This window comes from Vicia villosa, unplaced genomic scaffold, assembly GCF_029867415.1.
Source record: "Vicia villosa cultivar HV-30 ecotype Madison, WI unplaced genomic scaffold, Vvil1.0 ctg.000530F_1_1_3, whole genome shotgun sequence".
Lineage (NCBI taxonomy): Eukaryota > Viridiplantae > Streptophyta > Magnoliopsida > Fabales > Fabaceae > Vicia > Vicia villosa.
In genome coordinates, this window is record NW_026705245.1 from 163,719 (window position 1) to 169,695 (window position 5,977).

The following is a 5,977-nucleotide window of genomic DNA, read 5'->3' on the forward strand; positions in this document are numbered from 1 at the left end:
ATACGGATAGGGTATTTTATTTTTTAAAATTATTATATTTTCTTAGAATTTTAATATATAATCATTTTTTATTAATACATTTTAAATTTTATTTTATATCATCTAAAATTGTAATAGATAATAATAATAATTGTTATTATTTATTTTTGACGTATAAAATTACATAAATTATTGACAAATTTTACCTCATAATCAATTTTTTAATTTCTGTAACTTACTTTTTAAATATAATGTATTTAAAAAATAATAGCATAAATAAATGTCCCATTCTAAATAAATGTAGTCACGTAAAACCAATAATGTAACTGCAATGCATTTTTTCACTCTCTCCCAACTTTATTATTTGCACTAAAGTGGGCAAGCATATTTTTTGTGTCTAAATGTTTAACTAACATGAGCAAGTGGACCACCTAAGAGACAAACATGTGAAAATATCATTAATCAAAATAAAGGATAAGAAACTTTTTCAGATTCCACACAGTATTTAACAAATGGATTGTGAAATACTCTTAGTTTGTTAGAAAACGAAGAGAGCACATAAAAAACGAGATGAGTGTGAGAGTAAGGTAACATATTGCCTCTCAAAAAATTTCAAAGCATGTGCAAAAAAATGAGGTACACCGACCTTGGATTCTTTTTAACCTGTGACAAATTTCTTTCTCTCTCTCTCTCTCTCTCTCTCTCTCTCTCTCTCTCTCCCTCTCTCTCTCTCTCTCTCTCCCTCCCCTATATAAAACCAATCTCATACACATTTTTCATCAACACTTTCATTTCAAATCTCTCTTATTTATGCACTTTCACTTTCACTTTAAATTTAATAGATTCTCTTATCTTTTAATAAAAATAATACGTCACTTAGTGCAATCACGACAAGTTTATTATGTCAAAGTTTCATTAACACTTTGTTTCTAAATTTTCCTTCTCACTCTTTGATGAATCTAATTTTCCTCTCCTCTGTATAAAACCAACTCCTTTATAAACAAATATTTTTCTAGTTTCAAGCTCCAAATGCACAACCTTCTCCAAATGCAAGGTCTTCACGGAGGTAAACTCTATTTTTATTTATTTTATTTTTGCCATTTTCTTCAGCTTTCGGTTTTGTCGGTGGTTTCTATGGATTTGATAAACAAATTTTTCAGTAAATCCATCAACTTTAAGCTCTAAAATAAAAACAACGTGAGAAGAAGAAAACAATATCAGATGGGTTTAGATCTATATTATTAGAACGGTGACTGAAACTTAGATCTACAGTGGCAAGAAGTTTGGTTAACGTTTGATGAATATTAATAATATTAAATGTTGTATAAATGATAAAGTTACAAATTCAGACTTTAATTTTCTGTTAATTTTTAAAACTGTTATTTAATTTTGCAGTACTAGGGTGCTTTTCTTTTGGAGCAAGAGCATTTGATCTGAGCATGAGTCTTTCAAACCCACAATCAAAGCATTTGTGTAGAGCTGGATTAAGGTGAATTTTATTTAATTTAAATTTGTAATCTTTTAAACTTTTTGTGTTATTTATGGATTAAATTCATAACATCTAACAACCTCTAAAAACTGTTTATAATCAAAAATTTATATTTTTTAATCAAAAATTGTTCACTAAAAATTTATTGAATTAAATGATTTACCTGCAAAACAGAATAAATACTATTATCAAGGCAAGGATCGTTAAATATTTAGCAGGAAACGTGTCCATATATGAGATGATAACATTGATCTTGGAGGGTGTCAAATTTTTGTAATCGACAAAACTTGAATATCTTTTTATACCATTGTATAAGATTTTAATAATAAGAGTAAGTTTGTGATAAAAAAAATAATAATAGGAGTAAGTTTTATCCCAAGGAGAGAAACTCTTGTGCGAATTTTTTTGACCAATTTAGTGCTCTAACACAAATTCTTCCTTCTTTTTTTTTGAGTCCATCTCTCTTGGAATTAGGGGAGTTGTTGTAAAAAATGATTAGAAATACCTTTATTTAAATTCGATAAATTTTGATTGAACTAACCCTTTTCTTTTAGTTCAGTTTGTAATCTCTTCTCTTTTTTATCAATATCTGAGCCTTATTCAAAAAAGAAGTTTTATTATTTTTATTATTGTCACCAATTTTGTATCCGATAACTTTCATCATCATTGTTTATTAATTTTCTTTTAACTTTGCATTTGTAAACAACTTACAACTTTATGTCACTATATTTTTCCTTTTCTTTCCGAGTATAATAAAAATTACTTTTTTTTTAAATATTTTATGTGTTATTATTATTATAATATATTTATTATAAGCAATTATTTTAAATATATTAGTAACAGCCTTAGCATGCTAATTTTCTAATGTGTTACACGGTGGTCTGGTCTGAAATTATCAAAAGATGAATTATAAAGAACAAGCAATATTCATGATGAAAATATGAGTAATTTAAAAGAAAATATAATGAAAGCAAATTATTTGAGAAATGAATGATTAATTTTACGGATTTAATTGACCTAGCAAATATATAATATAAAAAAATATTAAAAACAATGCAACATATAAAAGACATGGATCTCCATGTAGAGAATAAGAGATGAGTTGATGAAGCATGATTCAAGCATGACACATCAAAAAATTAAAAACATACAAAATTGTGATGATGTGTTAACGAATAACTTTGTGACTCTCTTTTAATAGATTATAAATAAATCTGAATACTATATCTGATCAATTACGAACTTATTTATTGATTTTTTAGATTGGAAATCCTCTTTTGGACTTTGATACGGACTATAACTACACGGCTGAATTTTTTTGGGCTCACGGAGCGATATCCGATTCAATATATTGGAAGCTGAAAAATATATGTAGTTATCCGTCTATCAAAAGGGAGTATATCAATTCAAAATATACTATAACTTGTCAAGATGTTGATACTGCCAATGTGTGTAAATAGTCTATGGATTTTTTTTAAAGTATATTTTCATGTATTTGATTAATAATATTTCACTTTAATATATGAATTTTCATCTGCAGGTAAATGGGTATACCAACGAGAAGAATGCATATAGTGACATTTGTCCAACACCACCAAAAAAAACGAAGAACACCTACAAGTATATATACAGTTCCTCCTATATAGCAAAAATGAGAGAAAGCTCGTATATGTATTAGAGATGCAACTAATATATACTTGAATAAAAAATAAAGCAAAAAGTGGTTAAAAAGTGTATATACATTTCCTTATGTGTGACGATTTTTTTAGTTTAAAAAGTGGTTAGATTGATATTTTTTCTATAATAAAAGTTATTTAAGTTTTTTTTTATAGAAAATTTTAGTTATATGAAAAAAGATTCAATAATGTAAGCATACTTTTAGTTCCCATAGAACAGTTTTTTTCAAAACATTAAAATATACTTTTAATTAAAGTTTACTTGAACAAAATTTCTCCTTTTTTATTTCAATGTTGTCTGTATACTCTTTAATTATTTTAAAACCAAACGCTCAGATTTAAAAACTAAAAAATACTATAATATTTTAGACATGACGTTTGAAAATATCTTCTTAATTTTTCATGTTACAACTACGGTCATTTTATTTCCATATCATAATGAAAAATTATAATTATATTAAATTATATTAAACATTATTTATTAATATTAAATTAATGATGCAAATTTGTTTGTATTCTTGTTTGAATTTTATGCAATGTAAATCATATATGCACACGATGCATCACCGTGTAAAAATAAATTCATTTTCATTCACACGCTGCATTAAATTAATCAAATTCAAACATTTAAGATTTAAACTATTATTTTTTTTTATTAATTTTTTATATCCTTTTAGTATTAAAAATATCTATAACCTATCTTCCAAATTAAATTTTTTTGAAGACGTTTAATAAAAATATTTCATAATATAAAATGAATGTGGATTATTACAAGTATTTATAATGCAAGAAAATAATTTTTGTAAACCGTTGAATTAGTTTGAATTTCATTTCACTTTTTCCTATATATTAATTGCCATAGAGTAATACTTTCCTTTTCTATGTCTCAAACCAATTTTCTTTGGTTTATGTCTCTAGGGTTGATTCCTCTTACACATATAAAGAGAAAAAGAATCCAAGAACTAATGCTACTTGCTTTAGACTTTCATTTTATCACTCCACCCACTTTCTGGCTCTCTTCTTCTTTTTTTTTCAATAAGCAATTGATTACGATAACGCACAAGGGGTGCAACCCAACCAAACAAATTACAAATTCGGAAAGCAAATAAGCGGTAACTTGTACCACTCGTAAAAGGAGAAGGAAGCGTTCGAATTTAAACTAGTTAGCCAACTCCACGAAAAAAACATTACATTGTAAACCACCGTGTCGAAACAAAAGGAATCTTGCTCGAAAACAATGGAGTTACGCATAATCCAAACGCTCCAAATCAAAGCCATCCAAATAGTATTAATCTTCACCTTGACTCCAACCCCCTTCGTTTTCTCTTGAATAGCCTCAAACTCCAAGAACTCTTCAAAGGAGAAAGGAACATCTTTCCCTAACCACCCATAAATCTTCTCCCACACCTTCATGGAGACATTACAAGAAAAGAAAGTGTGCATCAAATTCTCCGTTTCACTAACAAGAGTATACAATAAATTTAATATCTTTCATAATATTTAAAAAGTGCTTTATAAAGTGCATATTACTGTACCTAAATTTGACCATAACATGGATGAATATGGTTTCCACTAAATTTTGAAAATACTGTATAAAATGAATATAACAAGTACCTAAACTCTAACACAAAAACATGGAAGGATAAGGATTCCACTAAATATTTACACTTCTTTTGCGAATTGAATGAAACTTGCCACTCAATAGAACTACTATTTATATTGTACTATTGCTTTTATAGTAACTTATTATTAATAATAATAATAATAATAATAATAATAATAGAGAAAAAAAATGTAGAATAATTATATTAAGTGGCAAGTCACACTATTATTTTAAAAAAACTATATGACATGACTGATTGAATCCCAAATAGATAACGCTGAAATTATTTTATAATGTCACTGTACTATCTTTAACTTATTATTAATAATAATAATAATAATAATAATAATAATAATAATAATAATAATAAAAAATTATAATAATAATTAAAATTTAAAAATATTAATTTTGTATTGAAGCACTACACACAAATTTTCGAATTCAATATCTACTTCTATCTACTAATGTAAATTTCTTTCATTTTTTGGTTTCTCTATCTAACTCTTAAATTTTTATTTATATTTTTTTTGTATTAAAATTATTTTATAAACAAGAAAAAAATCTTAAACATAACTCACTATATTTTTATTTTTATGATATAAGCTCCGTCTTGAAATAAGAAAAAAGTGTATCTAAAATTGTAAGAACCATTTTAATAATTTTATTATTTAATATCAAAACATAAAGTGATCATTTACCTTAACTTTCGTCTTAATTTATTAACAAAAATTTGTATTTGAATCCAATTCAAATATGAGAAAAGTATCTAATATTATATAATTAGTGTGATGCGAGCACGTTGTGCCATTTTTTTTTATACATATTATATAATATTTAATTAAATAAAAATGAAATTAAGGTGTATATTATTTTAATTTTAATAATTAATTGAGAGGCAAAACCAAACACTGAAAATCTATTTTTCTTTTCTGGATTTGTTGTCTTTCTTTATTTGAAATGGTCTTCTAAATCTAAATTTTTATTAAAGACCAATTCAATTTGAAATTATCAAACTTTCGTTAAATTTAATATACAGAGTTTATTTTCATTTGCATACAAATTTAAACGTAACATAATGATTAACACAACTATTTAATCTATTAATAATATGCTAAAACATACTTATGTTTCATGAAAAACAGTTTGAATTTATTACAATGTAATGATAAACCGAATGAAAAGACAAAGAATAATTTCAAACGTAAACTACAAAGAACTAAAGGCATCCAA

At 25.4% G+C, this 5,977-nt stretch overlaps 1 long non-coding RNA gene across 1 annotated transcript; it reads left to right on the forward strand.

Moving 5' to 3' along the window:
- The first annotated feature begins 629 nt into the window (after window positions 1-629).
- LOC131629166 (uncharacterized) lies at window positions 630-3,204 on the forward strand. Its single transcript, XR_009291985.1, has 4 exons — window positions 630-1,045; window positions 1,375-1,468; window positions 2,731-2,916; window positions 3,009-3,204. It is a non-coding gene; the product is annotated as an uncharacterized LOC131629166 (long non-coding RNA).
- Window positions 3,205-5,977: the final 2,773 nt, after the last annotated feature.